Source organism: Portunus trituberculatus, chromosome 18, assembly GCF_017591435.1.
Source record: "Portunus trituberculatus isolate SZX2019 chromosome 18, ASM1759143v1, whole genome shotgun sequence".
Taxonomy (NCBI): domain Eukaryota; kingdom Metazoa; phylum Arthropoda; class Malacostraca; order Decapoda; family Portunidae; genus Portunus; species Portunus trituberculatus.
The window spans coordinates 12,186,412-12,193,911 of record NC_059272.1 but is presented as its reverse complement, the minus strand read 5'-3'; the positions used below and the strand labels follow the sequence as shown (position 1 = coordinate 12,193,911).

General features: G+C 41.2%; 1 protein-coding gene and 1 non-coding gene across 5 annotated transcripts in view; both read left to right on the top strand.

The window, feature by feature from the left end:
• Nucleotides 1-7,500, top strand: part of LOC123505542 (neuronal acetylcholine receptor subunit alpha-7-like) — a 429,580-nt gene that overhangs the window by 104,644 nt on the left and 317,436 nt on the right. The window lies entirely within an intron of this gene.
• Nucleotides 1,155-1,233, top strand: Trnal-cag. The gene has a single exon. It is a non-coding gene; the product is annotated as a tRNA-Leu (tRNA).

Genomic DNA, 7,500 nt, shown 5'->3' with positions numbered 1-7,500 from the left:
TATTCATATTTCCATCCTCATTATCATCGTCACCATCACAACTCATCGTATCCCATCGTGCTAAACATCACTCCCGGCACACTAGCGTCATTCATCACGCTATAACAATCTATCATCCCGCCTCTCCTCTAACTTATTAAAAAATAACAATAAGAGTAGTGTAAGAGAAAATCAATTAAATAAAATACACGTGTTTTATAGTTGTCACTTCATATATATATATATATATATATATATATATATATATATATATATATATATATATATATATATATATATATAGAGAGAGAGAGAGAGAGAGAGAGAGAGAGAGAGAGAGAGAGAGAGAGAGAGAGAGACGTATTGCATGCTCGTATAAAACCTGTAAAACAGTAATTATCTTTAAAGATTTGAAGAAAGGAAACGTTACATGTTATATCTATCTGTATATGTTGATCTACGGAACACTGTGTATGATAAATATGCATATGCATGCCTATTTATTTGCCCAATTCTTGGTCTATATTTATCATTCTGATGGATTCAGATTCATTGAACGTGGTAAGCGCTAGATTATAAGTAAACTGAATGGAAGAAATTTCTGGTGTATTATATTCTAAACATTTCAGTTAATTTAAGCTGATTGGCTCATGGATATGAAGCCTCACCCATTACTTCTCACGGAGAATTCCACGGTACTGGGTCACGACAGCGTGGCGATCAACAGTGAAGCTCATTAAACTTGGGAGAGCGATAATCATCCCTCAATAACAGCATTTCCATTCCAATGAAATTGTCTGGTGACTATCAGCATCCCGCAACCCACCTAACTTCAAGATCACACACACACACACACACACACACACACACACACACACACACACACACACACACCGCGTAATGTAGTGGTTAGCATGCTCGACTCACAATCGAGAGGGCCGGGTTCGAGTCCCGGTAAGTAGCGAGGCATATGGGCAAGCCTCTTAATGTGTAGCCCCTGTTCACCTAGCAGTAAATAGGTACAGGATGTAACTCGAGGGTTGTGGCCTCGCTTTCCCGGTGTGTGTTGTGTGTTGATGTGGTCTCAGTCCTACCCGAAGATTGGTCTATGAACTCTGAGCTCGCTCCGTAATGGGGAAGACTGGCTGTGACCAGCAGACGACCGTGGTGAATTATACCGCGTAGTGTAGTGGTTAGCACGCTCGACTCAGAATCGAGAGGGCCGGGTTCGAGTCCCGGTAAGCGGCGAGGAAAATGGGCAAGCCTCTTAATGTGTGGCCCCTGTTCACCTAGCAGTAAATAGGTGCGGGATGTAACTCGAAGGGTTGTGGCCTCGCTTTCCCGGTGTGTGGAGTGTTGTGGTCTCATTCCTACCCGAAGATCGGTCTATGAGCTCTGAGCTCGCTCCGTAATGGCGAAGACTGGTTGGGTGACCAGCAGACGACCGAGGTGAATTACACCTCATAGTGTAGTGGTTAGCACACTCGACTCACAACCGAGAAGGTCCGGGTTCGAGTCCCGGAAAGCGGTGAGGCAAATGTGTAACCCCTGTTCACCTAGCAGTAAATAGGTACGAGATGTACCTATGTGGCCTCGCTTTCCCGGAGTGTGGAGTGTGTTGTGGTCTCAGTCTTACCCGAAGATCGGTCTATGAGCTCTGATCTTTCTCCTTAATGGCGAAGACTGGCTGAGTGACCAGCAGACGACCGTGGTGAATTACACACCGCGTAGTGTAGTGGTTAGCACGCTCTGAGCTCGCTCCGCAATGGGGAAGGCTGGCTGGATGACCAGCAGACGACCTTGGTGAATTACACACACACACACACGCACACATCTATCAGCACAGATTGCAATTTGTAAAAAGACGGCCGAACGATCAAATGTTTATTTTGTTTAAATGAATTTATATTGATTTATTTTTTTATGTTGTGGCATATTGCTCCTGTAGGCATACTTGAAGAGTATATGTGGGAAGCTTTGTTAAGCTTCCGCCTATTGGTGGCGCAGGCAATTTTATATTTATAATGGTACCCATACTAGGGCCATCACCACCATCCAAGGACATCTTTGGTGTAACCACCTAGAACTTGGGTATCATGGTGACATGTAGTTAACTTTAAACCACTCAACCAATGGCATAGCTTCAAAGTGGTATGTGGTAGTATTTGAACCTACTCGTGGACGTCTGCCCGGTTCCATGGTCACCACCTTATCCACTACGCCACCGCCTCCATAAGTAGCTAGTCGTTCATTTAGGGAATTATTCTTCTCATTTGTAAGATAAAAAAAAATTTAACTTGATTCTCGTAATGCAGCATCATAATTCTTTTGTATTAATTAGTTTACATAGACAAGTAACTGGATACAGCAATTTCAGGTGTTTGATGATGGAATTAAGTGCAGTGGTGACATTTGATAGGTTGCTCTTTTATTACATTTCTTCATTCAGGGACGCACATATAGACTTATGTTCGTTTGCACGAAAAAAGAAACGAAAATGTAATACAAAATGAAATTGTACGGAATTCTATTTGTTGTTTACTGGTCTGGCAACATATTTCAGTCATATAAATGATATAGGATAACTTATGGGTAGACCCGTTATTTGAAGTGACATTTGCCTTGTTAGCAGGGAAAATAAAACAGTTCGAAACTACATGTTGGTAGTTAGTATTTACAACACACTAATAGCTAAATAAACAATTGAGTAAATTTTCTCTCTCTCTCTCTCTCTCTCTCTCTCTCTCTCTCTCTCTCTCCAGAGTGAGCAGTCTCATTGTATAGAGAACTTATGGTTGGTTAGAAAAATACATAACATCTGTTGAGATAACCTTTATATGTAAAAATGTTCAAAAGTAAATGCACTGCGGAACATAACTAAGCAAAAATGGTACACCAGATTCAGCAGCCGAGCATCAGAGTATTTTCCTTAGCATCCTCACAGTTGCATCACGCCCCAGCAAGGACGCTGACTGCCTAGTCTTCCACACGCTCGTAAATCTCAGGTCCCCACCACTCCCGCGAGAGGACGGCCGCCATTGATATATTCCGCTTCTCTCCGAACAATGTATCGACTTGGACCAATATATCGTAATTTTTCTGACCACCACTAAGACATCTATTTCACTTCTATGGGAAGTCTCAAATCTTGAGGTAAAGTTTCAGAGAGAGAGAGAGAGAGAGAGAGAGAGAGAGAGAGAGAGAGAGAGAGAGAGAGAGAGAGAGAGAGAGAGAGAGAGAGAGAGAGAGAGAGAGAGAGAGAGAGAGAGAGAGAGAGAGAGAGAGAGAGAGAGAGAGAGAGAGTGAGTGTGTGTGTGTGTGTGTGTGTGTGTGTGTGTGTGTGTGTGTGTGTGTGTGTGTGTGTGTGTGTGTGTGTGTGTGTGTGTGTGTGTGTGTGTGTGTGTGTGTGGAAAGGAAGTCTGTGAGAAGTGAAAAAAAAAGTAGAATGCAAAATCCAAACAAAGAAAATATGAAGACGAGTTTTTTGTCGATCATGAGACCCAACACAACTTGTTGTGGTGCATATTATGAATGTTTGGTCTGGAATTTCTCTTTCTATCATACATTGACCTCCATGTTGGAATGACATGAACGCAATGTAAGGAATGAAAAGTTAAGAGTGGAGGGCAGACCAGGCATGGAGTGTGGAAGGAAAGACTTGGAGAAGAGACCCTGGCACAAATAATTAGTGGCAGGGTAACGAGAGCGCAGATAGAGAGCGAAATATTACTCCACAGAGACCACAGCCAAGAACAATCTGGTGGAAATAGAAAAGTGAGGATTGTTGTTTGGAGTCTTTTGTGAAGAATGATAGTTGATGTTTCTTAAACCTTAAATGCAAAAACATTTAATATATTACAAAGTACCACGACCACTAGTCCACTACCACCACAGCCATTACTACTACTACTATTACTATTACTACTACTACTACAACTAAAAATGAATGATATTCTGTAGTCAGTCTTTGTTGTAGAAAAGAGATTTGTGGAACATGAGACAGCGTGAAGTCTAAGTAAATGAGTCTCTCGATTATCAAATGATGATCACAAAACAGGTGAATGTGAGGTAAGTGATCGAAGCAGCTGGAGGGTTGTAGGGATAACGAATCATTGCTTTGAATTTCATATATAATATACAGAAAGAAAGAAGGCTTCGACCATATATAGAAAAAGGAAAGAGCTGACATTATAACAAATTACGGAATCATATATCTAAAATATTTGTTAGTCAGACTATTACCTAACACGTGTCACCAAAATCATTTGGAGTTTAGGATCATCACACGTTTTCTCAAGCAGGGGAGAAATACTATTTAGAAATGTGTCAAATATGTTGCAGGGACAAACTATGTACGGTGTGTCATAATGTTGGTGAAGCCACTAACTGCCGTTTAGGATGGCAAAATTGAGGTAGTGACACTTGGTTTTGTACGCTTTATTGTCACAACAAAGCCACCACGAAAACAATAACGAATCCTTAGGAAAATGTTGCTGCTCTTAAAGTCATTGGCTCTGGCGAGCAGGCCAGAGGGCGGAGGACAAGAGCCCGTTGCCGGCGGTGAGTATGCTATAGCACAAGATCCCATCTAGGGAACACAGGTGAATGCATCAGGTCCCGTCCTCTCAACAGAATGGAGTCCTTAATCAAGAAATCGGTTAAAATCAAAGACCAGTGGCTGATGTCCTGGCTGGTGCTGGAGTGGATCCATCTGCCTCCGCAGATGGCCTCGTAGAACAGTAACAGGCCAAATATGTTTACAGCAAAAAAATGTACGAAGAATCACTATTACGACAGAATTAATTCAAATCATACAATAAGAAAACTAGAGGAAACTTTTGGTCAGAATATTCCCATTTTTATTGGTGGAAACAAGCTTTTCCTCAGGGTAACACAGTAAAACCTGAAATTCTTTTGAGAAAAACTAGAATATTTATTTTGGTTCCTAGGTTTCAAGATTCTTATCAGAAGAGAGGTGGGAGCCACATATTGAATATTATTTTTTAAAGTAATAAAAGCCGCTATATACCAACTTCAGCTTCACTGCTGTACAATTTGTCGCAGTTAATTATCTATCAGCTTTTACACAAGTGTTACTGCGTCAACAGACATATTTGTGTTTGTGGCACGAAAAATCAAACGAACAGATAATCAGCGAGTCACTGCTTTTGGCTCAGCAGGAGTCCACAATAACACAGCTGACGGGGATCTTGAATTCATCACAAATGTGCGACACCACCAAAAGGATGAGGCTTTGGACTCGCCCTCAAGTCAGTCCCCCACGTATAGTATAATTCTCTGCATGATCTGCTTCTATATTTTGTTGACGTATATATTTCTTGGCAATAGTCTTTCAGCACTTTAACCTCGATATCTCCACAAGTCTTGCACACACGCACCAAAACATGACCTCTAATATCTCATATAAGTAGCAAAAGCGAAGAATCTCGAGCTAACAGGGACTCCTAATACTCTACCAAGCTGGGGCAATTTGTATGAGAGAGAGAGAGAGAGAGAGAGAGAGAGAGAGAGAGAGAGAGAGAGAGAGAGAGAGAGAGAGAGAGAGAGAGAGAGAGAGAGAGAGAGAGAGAGAGAGAGATCTACTTGAACAACAACAGGACCAAGCACGAGAAGCAGCATTCTAGTCTTCCGGTGTTCAGTATAACATAGGCACTGTTCTCGCATAGGACATATTGAATTAACCAGTATGTCTTGTTCAGAAAATAGCTCACTGGCACCTGTTGGATGGAGGAGGCGGCGGCGGAGGCGGCTGCGGGGAGAGCGTCGGTGTGGTGTACTCGCTGTGCTGAGTATTGGTGGTGTTGGTGCTCCCCTCCCGCAGCGACCCCGTAGTAACCATGGCAACTACCGCCAGCCACCTGATGGACGACCCCCTGTTACTGGCTGGAGCAAACTGGATTTCAAGGCCGCATATTTTTCGATGTTCTAAGGAAAAGATCAGTTCTTCAGTGACTTATCTCCTGTTGGTCTGATGCTCCTGTGGTGTTCATGGAGCCAAACACACACACACACACACACACACACACACACACACACACACACACTGAAAAAGATGGAGGAAGGGAAGAGAAATGGATCGAGAGAGTGAAAGAGGAGACAAAGAAATCAGGGCAATGATATTAATGATAATGCTAATAGAATTTGATGTACGTACGTGGTTGGAATGGTAGTAGTTGTTGTGTTAGGAGTAGCTGTAGGAGTAGTAATAGTAGTAGTGGTAGTAGTAAAAACAGAAATAAGTAACAACTATTATAATAATAATAATAGTAATAATGATAATAATAATAATAATAATGATAATAATAATAATAACAATAATGATACTGATAATGATAATGTTTCATTTCAAAACATCCTCTTACCTGTGTACGCCTGTTCGGAATTATTTAGGTGATATTTAGCAATATGAATATTACAGGAGGACTGTAGTCACCGATATTCAGACATACAGTGTTAATGTTGACGAAGCAGTTGATGAGTATTATGTTGATGGCGACGAGAATGACTACTGCCATGGCGAGTATTACTGATAGTGATGACACTAAAAATGACGATAAGGATAACGTTCTCGATAGTGAATGAGACGGTGTTGATATTGAACGTGCACGACCAACACTGATTGATCACCATGACGATAATGACTCAGTAGTGGTGATGGTGATGCCTATCATGAAAGACGACCTAGCAACGACCATGGAGATAACGATGGTGGTTAGGATGATGCCCACTGTGTTACTACTATTACTTCTACTACCACTACTACTACTATTTCTAGCGGTACTAACGTAAAATATGCATCATTGCTGCTTTTCCGCCCGTAGGCTAACCTATTGTTACAATGACAACAGCAGCAGCAGCAGTAGCCGCCGAATGGATAGCGCAAGATTCACTTTCGGAAAAAAGAAACAAATAAAAGCTTCCGAAAAAAGTATGAAAGAATAACAGATACTGTCGCATACACACGGATTTCAGTCGCATTCCAGCAGCTTAGCGAATTATATCATGTTGACGATCCCATCACTGGAGTGCTTTTTTGCTTAGTTATTTCTTTATCACTTGAAAACTGCTTTACTATTTTCTACGGAAATACAAAGCCAGGAGACGGAAATAATGACCTATCGCAATGGCAAGAAATGAAAATAAATGAATGAATAAATAGATAAATAAATAAATAAACAAATAAATAAATACATAAGAAAAACATGATTTTGACCACCACGATGAGAATGACACTTTAATGACGATGACACCAAGATGAAGATGGCGACTGTGCTGCTTTCGTTATACTAGAAAAGAATGAACACAAAGAAAATTGTTGTTTTGGCAGTGATCGCACTAAACTGCAAAATTCTGACTTCCGCCGTGGCAGCTCCGTAGTCTTGACGCGCTCCTGACACTTAGACACTTTAGTTGTACTTAGATACTTACTTGCTATTCTAGAAGTGATTGCAATGTATTGATTTCTTTTTTTATAGTTGTCCTAATTGTTGTAAGAAATCA